We start from the raw sequence: 17,821 nt of genomic DNA on the forward strand, positions 1-17,821 counted from the left end.
AATTTTTGAATGAGGGTTGATATCTTTTAGGGACTTGGTCTGTGTCATTTATCTAAGTTACTAGTGTGAAAATGTATATAATATTCCCCTACTATCTTTCTTTATTGAGATATAACTGACAAATAGCACTGAATTAGCTTTAAGTGTACAACATAATGATTTGAGATATATATATACATACACACACACACACACACACACACACACACACACACATATATATATATAGCAAAATGATCACAATAATTTAGCCAGCCATGTTTAGGTACAGGCTTCCCAGGTGGCGCTAGTGATAAAGAACTTTTCCTAGTGATGATGACTTTTATGATCTACTATCACAGCTTTCAGAGTATTGCTAACCATAGTCACAATATTCTACATTACATTCCCAGGACTTTTTTATCTTATAACTGGACATTTGTACCTTTTGGCCATCTTCTCTCATATCACCACTCTAATACCTCCCACTCCCTAATTCTGGTAACCACCAATCTGTATTCTCTATGAGTTCAGTTTTGTTTTATTTTCTTTTTAGATTCCACATATAAGTGAGATCATTCAATATTTGTATTTCTCTATTTCACTTAGGTCCATCTATGTTGTCATAAATGGTAAGATTTCATCCTTTTTTATAGCTGAGTGATAGTTCATTGTATATATGTGAAGAAGATATATCACATCTTTCTTCATCCATCAATGGACTTAGATTGTTCCCATGTCTTAGCGGTTTAAAATAATGCTGCAATGAACAGGGAGGTGCAGATATCTTTCCAAGTTAGGGTTTTTATTTTCTTTGGCTATATACCCAAAAGTGGAGTTATTGAATCATATGATTGTTCTATTTTTAATTTTTGAAGGAATCCCCATACTGTTTTCCAAAATCACTGCACCAATTTACACCCCGCCCCAACAGTACACAAGGGTTCCATTTTCTCCATATGCTTGCTCACATATTTCTTATCATTCTGATAATAGCCATCTTACAGATGTGAGGTCACTGTGGTTTTGGCTCACATCTCCTTGACGACTAAGGATGCTGAGCATCTCTTCGTGCATCTGTGGACCATGTGTATGCATTCGTCTCTCATCTCTTTAACGTATTTGTATAATCTGCAGTGATGTCATCTATCTTATTCCTGATTACTGCAATATGCATCTCCTTTTTTTTCTTGATCAGTGGAACTAGAATTTTGTCAATATTATTGATAATCTCAAGAAATCAGCTTTGAGTTTCATTGATTTTTCTGTTATTTTGTATTAAAATTCATGAATTATTGCTAGCATTTTCATTATTCTTTTTCTTCTGCTAACTCTGGGTTTCATCTTTCCTTTTCTAACTTCTTAAGGTTAAAACTTGGGTCATTGGTGATCCTTCTTCTTTCCTAAAATATGAAATCAGTGTTACAAAATTTTTTCTATGTACTGTTTAGCTGCATTCCATAAAGTTTAACTGCTATGTTTTAGTTTCATTCAAGCCAAAATATTTGTTAATTACCCTTTTCATTTCTTTTGTGAGCAATGGTTTATTTAAGAGTGTGTTTAATTTTTGATGATTTATCAAAAATTCTTTCTATTACTGATTTCTGATTTAATGCCTTTGTGGACGCTTACTCCTGGGAAGGAAAGTTATGACCAACCTAGACAGCATATTAAAAAGCAGAGACATTACTTTGTCAACAAAGGTCATCTAGTCAAGGCTATGGTTTTTCCAGTGGCCATGTATGGATGTGAGAGTTGGACTATAAAGAAGGCTGAGTGCAGGAGAATTGATGCTTTTGAACTATGGTGTTGGAGAAGACTCTTGAGAGTCCCTTGGACTGCAAGGAGATCCAACCAAAGAGATCCATCCCAAAGGAAATCAGTCCTGGGTGTTCATTGGAAGGACTGATGCTGAAGCTGAAACTCCCATACTTTGGCACCTGATGCAAAGAGCTGACTCATTTGAAAAGACCCTGATGCTGGGAAAGATTGAGGGCAGGAGAATAAGGGGACGATAGAGGATGAGATGGTTGGATGACATCACCAACTCAATGGACATGGGTTTGGATGGACTCTGGGAGTTGGTGATGGACAGGGAGGCCTGGTGTGCTGTGGTTCATGGGGTTGCAAAGAGTTGGACACGACTGAGCGACTGAACTGAACTGAACATGTTTAATATGATTTTAACATTTTAAATTGTATTTAAATCTATTTTTTGACTCGGCATACAGTCTATCTTGATAAACACTTCCTGTGCACTAAAGAAGAATGTGTATTCTGCTATTGTTAGTTGGAGGGTGCTATAAATGTCAAGTAGATCAAGATGGTTGATGATACTGCTCAACTCTATAATTTCCCTAATACTCTGTCTTCTTATTCTATTAATTATTGAAAATGAATGTTGAAATCTCCAACTATCATTGTGAATTTATCCACTTCTCCTTACAGTTCTGTTTTTGTTTCATGTATTTGGAAGTTCTTTTATTAAGTACATAAACATTTGGAATTGTTACATGCCAGTGGCACCAAAAAGTAGGATGCCGCTTTAGTGAAAAGTGGAAGTGTTAGTTGCTAAGTGTGTCCAACTCTTTGTGACCCCAAAGGACTACAGTCCACCAGGCTCCTCTGCCCATGGAATTCTCCAGGCAAGAATACTGGAGTGGGTTGCTATTCCCTTCTCCAGGGGACCTTCCCAACCTAGGGATCGAACTCTGGTCTCCTACACTGCAAGCAGATTCCTTACTGTCCGAGCCACTGGGGTTTAACAGCTACCTAAAAATGTATAAGTGACTTCAGAACTGAGTAATGGGTAAAGGCTAAAGGAATTTTGAGGTACATGATACAAATATGGACATTAAGGGTGATTCTGATGAAAGCTCAGCAAGAAAAGATTCTTCTTAAAGAATACATAAATAATCATGACTAGAATCTTGGTAGAAACATGGATGGCCAAGGACATTCTGACAAGATCTCAGATGGAAATGAGGAACATATCGAAAACTGAAGGAAAGGCGATCCTTGCTATATAGTGGCAAGGAACTTGTATACATTGTATTCATGTTCCAGTGCTCTACAGAAGATAGAACTTGCAAGCAAAGGAATTGGATATTTAGCAGAAGAGATTTCTAAGGAAAGTATTGAAGGAGTAACTTGATCACTCCTGACTACCTACAGTAAAATGCCAAAGGAAGAAATAAATTGAAGCATAATTGTTAAGTAAAAAGGAACCAGAACTTGGAGCTGTGGGGGAAAAAAAAAGAAAGAAAAAGAAAATCACAGCCTACCCATGTTGCAAAAGTGAGAAAACTTGTTCTGAAGAGAACACTCAGTGTGTCTGAGCAATCATTTGATAAAAAGGTCATGAGTGTGGCTCATGAAATTATCAGCCATCTCAGCAGAGACCAGAGATACCGATAGGATTAAAACAGCAAAGGCACTGCCAACTGAAGTAGAAGGGGACAGAGAAAGTGGGAGAGGATGAAGGAAGGCTGTCAAACATCTTGAATTTTACACCGTGAATATTTTTCAAGAAAAGGGAAGGGAAGAAGGACCCCAAAGATTATTCGGAGATCATCAGGCCTGCCCACTCCCGCCACAGGCCCAGTGCACAGGCCCTGGGCAAAGGCAGGACAAAGGTGCCTCCATTGTGGTTTCAGAGGAGGGGGCCACTGCCCCCACATAAAGCCCCAGTATGGTTAGGGCCTCTGCAGAAAGCCTTGGCCCTGCCTAGCCACAGGGGTGGGGTCAACCAGAGGAACTGGGAAGGTGACTTTTGCACCCTAGTGGGCTTGGAGGATAAAGTATTAAACCAAGAAGGACTATTCCTGCACCATCATAGCTAATGGATTTTCTCTGATAGGTTTTAGAACCTTTGGAACTTATCATCCCTCCCTTCTCTCCTATTTCTCCCAGTTGGAATGGGAATGTCTATCCTATAGTATGCCCTACTACTGTAGTTTGAAAAAGAATAACTTGTCTGATTTTAAAAGTTCACAGCTAGAGAAGAATTTGGCCTCAGGATGAATTGTACCTTGAGTTTCATTTATATCTGATTTAAATGATACTTAGCTGAAACTGGACTTTAGAGTTTAGAGTTGATGCTAGAACAAGTTGAGAGTTCTAGGGAAGCTGGGATGGAATACACTTTGCATGCAAGGAGGACACGAATTGTGGGAGGCCAGTGGTAGAATGCTATGGACCAAATATTTGTGGTCCCCCCGCCAAATCCATATACTGAATCCCCAAAGTGATGGGATGAGGGGTTGGTGGTCTTTGGGAGGTAATTAGGTTTAGATGAAGTCATGAGGGTGAAGCTCCTGTGATGGGATTAGTGCCCTTCTAGGAAGAAGAAGAGAATCTCAGTTTCCTCTCTCTACAAAGTATGAGCACAGCAAAAGGACAGCCATCTGCAAGCCAGGACAAGGGCACCCTCATCTTGGACTTGCCAGTCTCCCCAGCTCTGAGAAATCAATTTCTGTTGTTTAAGCCTCCCCAGTCTATGATGAACTGAGCACAGTAATATACCCAGTGATACATTTTGACAGAGATTAGGAATTCCAAAGGTTGGAACTTGTTACCAAGTCTACATACTAGACTCTCAATAAACTGGCAATAATAAATATGGATTAAGAAGAATCAAGAATTAAGAATTCTCACAGGAATGAAGGATAAGCAAATGTTTTATGGATAAGATCGATGTTGGGAGAGAAGTTACTTTGTGCTGAAATAAATAAAAGCTACACAAAAGATTATCTTGGATCTTACACAATTTTGTAGATAGAGAAAACCTTTAAAAAGGATGTTCCTAGAAGAAAGAACTATAAAAAAAGAAGTGGAAAATGAGAAGCATGACATATATGAGGATAGTGTGTAAATTGTTTGCAGTGGAAAATCAATGTAGGGAATGGTAAGAGATAATACAGGACAGAGGCATTTAATTTGTTTTGGATGGGGACTTGAATAACATATCATTGCATCTGAATATTGTCATAAAGCCCACTAAAGAGTTTTCCAGAGGGGACAGACATTAAATGAAACATCTGCTACACCTCGATTCATTTTCTCTGCTTCTTCCCCAAAGTTGATTCAACTACTGTAGGCTCATCCCCACAGCAGTTTACAACGTCAATATCACTGTTGGATTAGCCTCTCTAGATATGATGATCCAGCATTAACAGCTGGATTTCCTCAAGCCGATCACCTCCATCACTAACCAAAACTAAGGTCCAGTGAATTAGGTATAAGCCTGGGGAAATCATGTAGACAGATACAGTTGGTCTTATTCATCAGACTGTCTGGCTCTATCTTCCTCTCTTTTTCTGCCAGATTAATTGGTCTAAAATCCCAGCTCCTATATTCCAGATATTCCATCCCACCACACACAAAGAAACTATAAAACTGAAATCCTGTTTTGAACCTCAGTGAGTAACAAGGAGTCCCTAATTCTCTGCCTCAATTATGATAAAGCTTTTCTCCACATGATTATTGCACTCTGAACTTATCCCCCACTGGCAAGGGAGCTTCCAAGTGGGACGTTTTTGTGAGATGCATGTCACCTCCCTGATCTGCAAAATTTCTAGTTAGTGTTCTTTATTGCTATTTCCCAGTAAAAGGCATGATTCCTGTTACTACGTGAAAGTGGAAGTGTTAGTTGCTCAGTTGTGTCCAACCCTTTGCAACCCCACAGGCTCCTCTGTCCATGGAATTTTCCAGGTAAGAACACTGGGGTGGGTTGCCATCCCCTTCTCCAAGGGATTGTCGACCCTGGGATCAAACCCAGGACTCCTGCATTACAGGCAAATCCTTTACTGTCTGAGCCACAAGGGAAGCTCTCCTGTTACTAAAAGTGCACGTTTACTGCTTGAGTTTGTGAGCTTGCCATGGACAAGATCATATATGCAGGTCAGGTTGTCAAAACCCAGTTTCATCTATTACATTTTCCTCCTTTTCCTAATTAGATGAGAATTACTTGTAGTCCCAGGATATCTCTTAACTATGCCCATCCAAATTTAGTATGGCCATCATCCTGGCAGTCAAAAAAAAAAAAAAATACTTTAATAGCTTACCAATTTGTACTTTATAAAGTCCAATATGTACCAAATTCATGCTCCAAATTGAAGTTTCTCAAAATTCTGTCTCAATTTTCCTTTTTAAAATATCATTATCCAACAAAGCTGGTTACTGAGCTACCTCCAGAATATTACTGACCTTCTCCTTATATATGGGCTTCAGCTGACAATTCTTTCTAAATAAGTGAAAGCGTTAGTTGCTCAGTTGTGTCCAACTCTTTGTGACCCTATGGACTGTAGCCCGCCAGGCTCCCAAGGGATTCTCCAGACAAGAATACTGGAGTGGGTTGTCATTCCCTTCTCTAGGGAATCTTCCCGACCCAGGGTCTGAACCTGGGTCTCCTACAAATAAAGCATAACCAACTAGCTTTCCTCCTAATACTATAATCATATTCCTATTTCAAGTCTCAGTTGAAATCCTACCTTCCCTCCAAAGATATTTGCTTAAGGGCACCCTCCCTGGGCTGAGGTAAGAGGACAGAATACTAAGTAGTAGAAATTACCCAGGAAGAAACTTTCACAAAGGATGTGAGCTCAAACATAATGGACTATAAAGCTTCTTGAGAGTCAAGCCATGAAGAGTACATCCTTATCTTTTGTTCAAGAGACCTTGTATCCTCTTCTTTACCAGACAAGAAACATAGCTTTATTATAGCCAAAAAAAAACATTGTTTATATTACCTTAAATTCCCCTTTAATTAGTTATGGCAAGATCAGAAGCAGCGCAAATGGAAATGGCATAAAAACACAGCCTGCCACCTTTAGAAGTGTTAATCAATGCCCCGTGGATTTTTTTTTTAATTGCATGAGAACAACAAGGAAATGTCTCCATAAAACTGGTGCTTCTCGGGGAAAAGTGTTAATGCTATGCAAATTAAAATTTGAAAGTCTACTTAACAGAAATCAGCAACACCAAGAGTTGTGCATGTGGAAAACACAATTTATCAGTCCTGAGAACAGAGCCGTCCAAGTTTTGATAGCTGTACATATCTCTAGCTTAGCCATTTTAGGGGATGCTCTCATTTTATGACGCAAAGTAAGCAAGGAGTTCTAACAGATTTCGAAGAGATTTTTCCCTGGATGAGGTGAGGAGGGAGGGCTAACCTGATTTCTTTCTTTGAGAAAATTTCACAAAGGCTAAAGACTTGAGAAGTTGACGCAACTGCACATGCATGCCCTTAAGAAACTTTTCATCCAGTGTGATCCTTGAGTTTCTCCATTAGACAACTGTTATTTCTAAAAAAATTTGAAATGAAAATTTGGGGCTTTGGCTATAGATATTAAAACATATTAAGTAGTTTTCCTATTCTTCTCTTTATATACTTTGAATGTTAGAAAAGCAGTTATATTCCCACTCTTTTTCTCATTCCTTATCAGCTTCGGGCAAAAAATTTTAATCATGTTACTCTCTGATAGCACAGTTAAAAGAAATCATTAGTCACAGTGTGTATAATTTTATAAATTTTAGCTTGGCATTAGCCAAGAGAAAGCCTAAGGCTTTACAACCTCGAAAAGATACACTTCTCTGCTAAGAACTAATAGATACACATTATGGATATATAATGCTTTGGGTGATTAGCTAGAACACTGAAGAAAATTTAAGAAATATAGAAGTATTTTACATAAAGAAATGCAAAATCAATACTTTAAGCTTAAAAAAAGCTTTTTAATTTACCTGAAGCAACATTTGCTACACAGAGAGATCACCGCTTTTCAAAAGTACACGTCAGCTTCATTTATTCAAGACGAGTTTCCTGGCGACTGCCAGCTGCCGTCCATGTGAGGAGCCAGGCAACTCAAGGGAGAGACAGGGTCACGCGCTTGACCCCAAGGAGCACCGTACAATGAGGAAGATCATCGACCCAAGGATCAGTGGCAGCGCAACGTGATGTGTGCTGTAATAAGAACTATCACAAAATACTGTGTGGACCAGAGAAAGCAAACATGTGGGAAATTGCAGTGATAAATAAAATGGACACTTGAAAAAAATTTTATAGAGAATATGATCTTTGAGTTAGATAGACCTTGAAAGATGAGAATGATTTCATTAAGCAGAGAAATAAGGCAAGGTCAGTCTGGACAATGAGATCAGACTGATGATAAGAGGCAAAGTTACAGGGACATCATATAACCTTTAAAAGACTTAAAGTCCTCTAGTACCATGCTTCTCAAAGTGTGGTGCAGAGACCAGAAGAAACAGCATCTCCCTGGAGGCTTGTTAGGAATGCAGAACCTCAAACCTTCTGGATTAGGGTCTGCATTTTAAGAAGATCCCCTGGTGAGCTATAGGCACATTAAAAGTTAAGAAGCACCAGTCCAAAGTCTGTGGTAAATGGGAGAAGACTGATGTGAGAGGCGAAGATGCAATAAGTGTGTGTCCTTGGTATACGACGTTACGTTTATACTGATTTGAAGGACTTAAAGGGTTTCTGAAGCAAAGAAATTGTGTAATCTGTAACTTAAAAGATAATTCTAGTGGCAATATGGAGATATGTTTGTGTGAAGAGAGAATTGGACACAGGAATATTGGTTATGGGACTACGATAACATAAGAATTATAATCACTATTTATTAAGGGACTACTACATGTCAGACATCATGGCATAAAGCTTATATATTATATGTGTGATTTTAATAGTCCCATAATCTCCACTCTGCAGATGAGAAGAAATGTAGGAAAGGTTTTAAAAAATTGTACGAAATCATACGATAAGTAAGCCACAGAAGAATTTTAACCTCAGTCTAATTTCAGATTTTGACCTTGACTCCAAAACACATCCCAAATCTATCTACTTAATTTACCTCCACCCTAGCATATAATACCACCATTTTATGAATTACCACAATAGTCTATCAGCCTTCATTCTTGCTTGCTCCCATCTATTTTTTTAATGCAGTAGTCCAAGTGATGTTGAAAAACAGAAATCCTCTCTTTAGTATCAAACAAATAATAAAAGGTAATTTTTTTTAACCATAGTCCACAAATCCCTAATAATCTGGATCCTGCCTTAAGTTGGAGATCTCATCTTGTGACATTCAGTATTACTGTACTCTGTCACATTATACACTGAATCACATTAAGCATTTTCCCTCTCAGATTTTGCTCTTACAGTACACTTTGCCTGCGACACTCTTGTCCTGTGACTGGCTCCAAATCAGAGATAATTTGTTGATCTCAGTCAGCAGCATCATATCTCATCCCCCCCTCTATAACTGTTTCCATCCCAGCGGCTGAGACTCCTTCCTTTTCTAAGGCCATTAGAGCATCTTGCTGGCTCCATTCAGTGGTATTTTCACAACAGAGTAAAAATTACCAACATAATTTTCTATTTCCCATTTTAGAAACAAAATATCAAACTGGTCAACTGATGGGAGAGTAAGTGGGGAACGAAAGGACAGTAATAACATATTAAAACATCTCCCCTTCAAATACAATAATTCTCATTTGGGATTAAGCCTGAAGATCAAGAGTTACCTAGCAGCTTGTTTTTTTTCCAAGTTGGTGGAGAAGCACTTGACTATTCAGTAATTCTACCTTGATGGAGGATGCAAGGAAGAAAAGCTCAAGAAAAATGTGTACTAGATTCATATTAAAACTCTCTTTGCATACCATTCTACAGTTTAAAATCAGTTTGTGTACCTTTTATCTTATTTGATTACACACTAATCACATGAATTAAACATTGGGCAACCAGAATTTTCTACTAGGTTACTCTCATCAACATATATTCTATTGTTCCTATTTATATTTAAATAATTATTAAAAAAAAACAAAAAACTTCTTTTGAACCCACTTCTCTTCAGAGACTACCACATCCTGTGCACCAAAACTCCTCTAAAGACCTCTTAAATCCATTCCAGCCTGGCTTTTGCATGCACCATTCCACAGAAATTGCTTTTAGCAACTCTGATGAAATTCATCAATTCCTTAAAAGAGCCAAAGCATCACATTTCACTCAAAAGGAAAAAGGGAATCTTAACAGTCTTTTATCTATTAAAGGGATTGAATTTGTCCTTAAAACTTTCCAACAAAGACAATTCCAGGTACAAATATTTTCACTGGGAAATTCTACTCAACATTTAATAAAGAAAATTATAAATTATGCACAGCTTGTTGCAGACACTAGAAGATGAGAAAACATTTCCCAACTCATTTTATGAAGGTCTCATTTATTTTGGTCTCAATTATCTGAGACCAAAAGCAGATGAAGACATTATGAGGAAATAAAAGTACAGACCAATATCCATCACAGACACAGATGTAAAATTCTTCAGCAAACTACCAGCAAACCCAATCCAGTAATAAAAAGATTGTTTCATCATGACCAAGCGGAGTTTACACCAGCATGTAAGGCTGATGCAAGATTTTTAAAAATCAAGCAATAGGACTTCTACTTCATTTAAGACTGAATAAGGGGGGTTAAATTTACATTCCCTCTTGAAACAACTGGGAAAAAAAAAACAGACAAAATATATGAAAAAAACAGTATTCAAAACATTGGATATCAGGAAATGAAGGACAGGGAAAAGTTAAAGTTCAAGTGAGTCCTTTGATTACTAGTTTACTGCCTGAAGAACATTTCTGGTGTATATTGCACGGGAGGGAAATGTCGCATGGAACCAGGGATCTCCTTAAGTGATGAGACAGAGCTAGGTGTCCAGGAAAATTAAGATACTAAAATTTTCATCACAAGTACTGGAAGGGACGAAGAGAGAAGTCTTGAGATGGGCAGACTGAGATCTGCAGAAGTCTCTGTTGTGTGTTAAGTGGAGTCCTGATCAGCATATGCATAGTGAGGAAACTACCTGAGGCCAAGCGAAGACTAGAGGGAGCAGTGTGAGGAGCCAGACAGGGTCAGAATGATGTCTGTCTCAGCCATCAGGGCTTCCCTGGGAGCGCAGTTGGTAAAGAATCTGCCTGCAGTGCAGGAGACTCAGGTTCGATCTCGGGGTTGGGAGGATCCCCTGGAGAAGGGAATGGCAGCCCACACCAGTACTCTTGCCTGGAAAATCCTATGGACAGAGGACCCTGGTGGGCTACAGTCCATGGGGTTGCAAAGAGTCGGACGTGACTTAGCAACTAAACCACCACAGCCATCAAAGTGTAGAATTTCATTATACTCTTAGTTCAGAGTACTAAGAAGGATCCTGCCTCACCAGTGGGGGTGAGTTAGCACTAGACTAAATACAACTCTACTTTCACCTAACGAAGCTTGAAAGCAAGATCCATATAGGATCAACTGTTTTCCAGCTAACTATAGCCTAAAACAAGCTCAAGAATACCTTAATAGAAAACAAAAACATTAAACATTAAACACCCAAGGTAAAATTCATAATGTCTTATATCAAACTGAAAAATTACCAGACATACAAAGAGGTAGAAAGTATAATCTATAATGATGAAAAATCAATCATAACCAACACAGATGATAAGTCTATAGACAAGGACTTTAAACCAGTTACAGCTGTATTCCATATATTCAAGCAGTAAGAGAAAAGTTTGAAAATAAGTAAAATATAGAAGATATAAATGTGACCCAAATGGACTCTAGAGAGTAAGATTACAATGTCTAAGAGGGAAAATATGAGAGAAATTAATAAATTACACACTGAAAATAAAGTAAAAATTAATGAACTTGAAGCCACCGCAACGAAAACTGTCTAAAATGAAACATAGAAAAAAATATTGGAAACATTAATAGAGTATCCATTAACTCTGAGATGACCAAAGGCAGCCAAATATGCATATAACGGGAGTCACCAAAAGGATGGGTGGGAGAAGGGAATGAATATTTAAAGCAGTAGCAGCTGCAAATGTACTAAATTTGATTAAAATCATAAACTCACAGATCCAAGAAACTTAGAAAACCCCAAGAACAAGAAATATGGAAGAAAAAGGGGAAAAAAATACATTAAGGCATGTTATAACAAAATTATTTAAAATTAGTGCTAAAGAGAAAAATCTTAAAAGGAACCTGAGTACACAGACAATATATAAACACAAAGATAGTAGTGACAGATTTCTTGCAGAAAACAATGCAAGCTAGAAGATAAGTGCAACAACATCTTCAAAAAGAAAAGCATGATAAACTCAAGGTTTATTTCAACATAAGAAAGAGGAATATTGTATGTGTATATATATATAACAAATCTTAGAATTTCATAATACTAGTTTCTTGCTCTTAATCCACTGACTTGTATTTACAATGATAAAATGTTCTATCTGCTTATACAATAATCATTTCACAATCAGTTATTTAAACATGTATATGAAAACATTTTTATGGACTATATTATATTTTAAATTATAATATGTTTCCAAATCAAACCAAATATTCTTCTTTTTGCATTATTCTCAAACATTCTCAAGCAATTCCCAGATTGTTATCTCTACAGAAAATTTTAAAAATTAAGAAATAAATGTCAGTGCCTATAAAATGAAGTGAAAACATGTACTCTACAACTACCCTCACATTATTTGGTTGGAACATGAAGAATGCTAACAAATGGCCATTCCCACTTCCTGGTCTATAGTTTAAACTAGAGTGGAAAAATCACTCAGACTCCACCATCTTGGTAAATGGACAGGGAACCTTGAGAAATAAATAAGAAGTGGATGAAGGAGGGGACAAAATAGCAGGGGAAATCAGTGTTTGGATCAAGGCTGGGGCTTTATGGGCTGTGTGGACTTTCAAGCTTGAGTGGGGTACAGAGTCAGTTAACTTAGGACTTCTAATGGCCTTGGCTAACTGTGCAGGTGTGGGAGGCAGGGATTAGGTGTTTTTAGACCTTGCTGCATGGACTATTTGTAGCTTTTCTTGCGTTTCTGAGCCAGTTCTTCAGGCCTGTACTTTGAAGCCCAAGAATAGATGTATAATATGGCCTTGAGACGTGGCTGCTATCTGGGCTTTGTCCACTTCCAAGCTGTGTCACCTTCTCTGGGACCCTCAGGTCACTGCTCTTGATATTAGCCCCGCACTGCAACAGAATGGGGGCGAAACGTCCTTTACAGAGGAAAAGTGTGTGTCTTCACGTGGGCCAGTCAAGTCAGAGTCTTTAGCAAACAGATGCAAAAGCACCCCAGAGGGTTCCATTGCCTCCACAGAAAATAAATGATGAAGAATGCAAACAAAACAGAGGAAGTTATGAAGTCTGCTTTGATGATGATTATGACCACCTACAGCATTTGAAAGAAGCATCTGGGCCCTACATGCTTAAATCCCAATTACCTTCAGTACATATAATAGGAGAGAGGAGAAAGAGGAGACTTTGATAATTCTAGGCCGCACAATTAATTTGCCTTAATCAGAGTTTAAAACAGAGTTTAAGAAAGTTATTGATTGGTAAATAAACCCGCTCCTATTTTGGGCCCTCAACTGGATTTGGTCCTGACATTGTTGCAGCTCTTAGTGATGATTTCAACTCTGTTACCCAGATAGTATATGTGAAGGTGACTTTATCTTTCAGATTAGTGAGGAACAAGAGAGGAAGAGGGGATGAATAGAAAGAAATCTGAAGCTGAAAATGTCAGCAAGTGGAAAGATGTGGATGGGAAGAAAAGTGATAGGGAGAAATGACGACTATGATGTATAAATGCCAAACTCAAATGAAGACGATCTGGCTGCCTGGGCAAACTTCAGGAAGGCAAAGATGCTGGTTTTTTTCTTCTTCTTCTTTTTTTTTTTTAAGAAGAAAAAATAAAAAGTCACCTTGTAGAGAATTCTATGACTTTCTCAGTCATGAGAAGAAATGAATAGCATGAGTAGTTTGAGTATTATGAAAGTTAAGATGATAAGATTGGAGCTAAGTTAAGATGATAATTCAGTGGCTCAGTACTCTCTGATTCTTTGCGACCCCATGGACTACAGCACACCAGGCCTCCCTGTCCATCACCAACACTCAGTTTACTCAAATCCATGTCAATCGTGTCAATGATGCCATCCAACCATCTCATCCTCTGTCGTCCCCTTATTCTCCTGCCCTCAATCTTTCCCAGCATCAGGGTCTTTTCTGGTGAGGAAGTTCTTCCCATCAGGTGACCAAAGGATTGGAATTTCAGCTTCAGCATCAGTCCTTCCAATGAACACCCAGGACTGATCTCCTTTAAAATGGACCAGTTGAATCTCCTTGAAGTCCAAGGGACTCTCAAGAGTCTTCTCCAACACCACAGTTCAAAAGCATCAATTCTTCTGTGTTCAGCTTTCTTTATAGTTCAACTCTCACATCCATACATGACTACTGGAAAAACCGTAGTTTTGACTAGATAGACAAAGTAATATTTCTGCTTTTTAATATGCTGTCTAGGTTGGTCGTAACTTTTCTTTCAAGGAGCTAGCATCTTTTAATTCCATGGCTGCAGTCACCATCTGCAGTGATTTTGGAGCCCAAGAAAATAAAGTCAGCCACTGTTTCCCCATCCATTTGCCATGAAGTGATGGGACCAGATGCCGTGATCTTAATTTTCTGAATGTTGAGCTTTAAGCCAAAGTTTTCACTCTCCTCTTTCACTTTCATCAAGAGGCTCTTTAGTTCTTCTTTGCTTTCTGCCAAAAAGGTGGTGTCATCTGCATATCTGAGGTTACTGATATTTCTCCTGGAAATCTTGATTCTACCTTGTGATTCATCCAGCCTGGCATTTCTCATGATGCATATAAGTTAAATAAGCCAGGTGACAATATGCAGCCTTGACATACTCCTTTTCCTATTTGGAACCAGTTTGTTGTTCCATGTCCAGTTCTAACTGTTGCTTCCTGACCTACATACAGATTTCTCAAGATGCAGGTCAAGTGGTCTGGTATTCCCATCTCTTTAAGAATTGTCCACAGGTTGCAGTGATCCACACAGTCAAAGGCTTTGACATAGTCAACAAAGGATAAATAGATGTTTTTCTGGAACTCTCTTGCTTTTTTGATGATTCAGCAGATGTTGGCAATTTGATCTCTCATTCCTCTGTCTTTCCTAAAACCAGCTTAAATATCTGAAAGTTCACTGTTCACATACTGCTGAAGCTTGGCTTAGAGAATTTTGAGCATTACTTTACTAGCGGGTGAGATGAGTGCAACTGTGCTTTAGTTTGAGCATTCTTTGGCATTGCCTTTCTTTGGGATTGGAATGAAAATTGACCTTTTCCAGACCTGTGGCCACTGCTGAGTTTTCCAAATTTGCTGACATGTTGAATGCAGCACTTTCACAGCATCATTTTTTTAGGATTTGAAATAGCTCAACTGGAATTCCATCACCTCCACTAGCTTTGTTCGTAGTGATGCTTCCTAAGGCTCCCTTGACTTCGAATTCCAGGATATCTGGCTCTAGGTGAGTGATCATACTATCGTAATTATCTGGGTTGTGAAAATGATTTTTGTATAGTTCTTCTGTGTATTCTTGCCACCTCTTCTTAATATCTTCTGCTTCTGTTAGGTCCAATCCATTTCTGTCCTTTATTGAGCCCACCTTTGCATGAAATATCCCCCTGGTATCTCTAATTTTCTTGAAGAGATCTCTAGTCTTTCCCACTCTATTGTTTTCCTCTATTTCTTTGCACCGATCACTGAGGAAGGCTGTCTTATCTCTCCTGGCTATTCTTTGGAACTCTACATTCAAATGGGAATATCTTTCCTTTTCGCCTTGCTTTTCACTTCTCTTCTTTTCACAGCTATTTGTAAGGTCTCCACAGACAACCATTTTGTCTTTTTGCATTTCTTTTTCTTGGGGATGGTCTTGATTCCTGCCTCCTGTACAATGTCATGAACCTCTGTCCATAGTTCCTCAGGCACTCCCTCTATCAGATCTACTACCTTGAATCTATTTCTCACTTCCACTGTATAGTCATAAGGGATTTGATTTAGATCATACCTGAGTGGTCTAGTGGTTTTCCCCACTTTCTTCAATTTAAGTCTGAACTTGGCAATAAGGAGTTCATGATCTGAGCCACAGTCAGCTCCTGGTCTTGTTTTTGCTGACTGTATAGAGCTTCTCCATCTTTGGCTGCAAAGAATATAATCAGTCTGATTTCGGTGTTGACCATCTGGTGATGTTCATGTGTAGAGTATTCTCGTATGTTGTTGGAAGAGGGTGTTTGCTATGACCAGTGTGTTCTCTTGGCAAAACTCTATTAGCCTTTGCCCTGCTTCATTCTGTACTCCAAGAATGGTTGGAGCTCTGGATCATGCCAAATTGGAGGGTTCCATTCATGTAGAGAGCAAATGGTTACATGAAAGAGAAGGTAGAGAACTGTGTAAAGCTGAATACGCCTAAGATTCTGAGGATGAAGGTCTGCCAGTAAATGAGATTGATGAGTCTGTGGAAGAAAAATTGTTTTCTGTAGTTGACCAGCAGCAAGAGAAGCAGGACTGTGAATTCATTTGCAGCACATGCTCACATTTAACCATCCTTAGTTTGTCAAATAACCAAAGCCCAAACAAATTCAAATATTTAATAAAAGAGGAATACCTCTCAACACTTTATCAAAGACAGACACAGAGCAAAGCAAGTTAGTAAGTGCAGACAATTAATGGCAGTCATCTGCCTGAGGTACTGACTCAACCACATTCTGAAAATGAAAGCAAAGCAAATAAAAGAACAAGAAATCAAGTTATAAAAGAACAGCACAGGGAACAGAGGGTGGAGAAAATAGGCAACAGATCATCCTGCAAACTGGAAAGGGCAGGAAAAGGAGCAGTTAAATATTAAGGGCCCAAAGTTATGAAAGTGGGACATTTAGAGGAAACCACATCCCCCTGAGGGACGCCTCATTATGTTCAGGAAGGGGGCTTCCCTTGTGGCTCAGACAGTAAAGTGTCTGCCTAAAATGCGGGAGACCCAGGTTCGATCCCTGGGTGGGGAAGATCCTCTGGCGAAGGAAATGGCAACCCACTCCAGTACTCTTGCCTGGAAAATCCCATGGATGCAGGAGCCTATTAGGCTATAGTCCATGGGGTTGCAAAGAGTCGGACATGACTGAGTGACTTCACTTCACTTCACTATGTTCAATGATGAATTGCAATGTTCAAATGACAATACTCTACCATTTTTATTGACAGGTACTGAGAAAACAAGTATAGTATTTGAACTTAATCTTATAGCTCAATTATAAAACTGTTGAACAAGTTTCCCCTGCAGACCATAACATACATAGTATCATTTTTTTTCCATTTATTTTTATTAGTTGGAGGCTAATTACTTTACAATATTGTAGTGGTTTTTGCCATACATTGACATGAATCAGCCATGGATTTACATGTGTTCCCCATCCTGAACCCCCCTCCCACCTCCCTACCCATCCCATCCCTCTGGGTCATCCCAGTGCACCAGCCCTGAGCATTTGTCTCATGCATCCAACCTGGACTGGCGATCTGTTTTACACTTGATAATATACATGTTTCAATGCTATTCTCTCAGATCATCCCACCTTCGCCTTCTCCCATAGAGTTCAAAAGTCTATTCTATACATCTGTGTCTCTTTGTCTCGCATATAGGGTTATCATTACTATCTTTCTAAATTCCATATATATGCGTTAGTATACTGTATTGGTGTTTATCTTTCTAGCTTACTTCACTCTGTATAATGGGCTCCAGTTTCATCCATCTCATTAGAACTGATTCAAATGTATTCTTTTTAATGGCTGAGTAATATTCCATGGTGTATATGTATCACGGCTTCCTTATCAATTCATCTGCTGATGGGCATCTAGGTTGCTTCCATGTGCTGGCTATTATAAACAGTGCTGCGATGAACACGGGTACACAAACTGAAAGAGACACATGTACCTCAAATT

General features: G+C 38.7%; 2 pseudogenes; both read left to right on the forward strand.

Annotated features, from left to right (window-relative positions):
• LOC136148114 (protein LTV1 homolog) overlaps window positions 1-13,640 on the forward strand; it is a 67,378-nt pseudogene extending 53,738 nt beyond the window's left edge.
• Window positions 13,641-16,193: 2,553 nt separating this feature from the next.
• LOC136148115 (protein LTV1 homolog pseudogene) lies at window positions 16,194-16,736 on the forward strand (annotated as a pseudogene).
• Window positions 16,737-17,821: the final 1,085 nt, after the last annotated feature.

This window comes from Muntiacus reevesi, chromosome 16, assembly GCF_963930625.1.
Source record: "Muntiacus reevesi chromosome 16, mMunRee1.1, whole genome shotgun sequence".
NCBI lineage: Eukaryota > Metazoa > Chordata > Mammalia > Artiodactyla > Cervidae > Muntiacus > Muntiacus reevesi.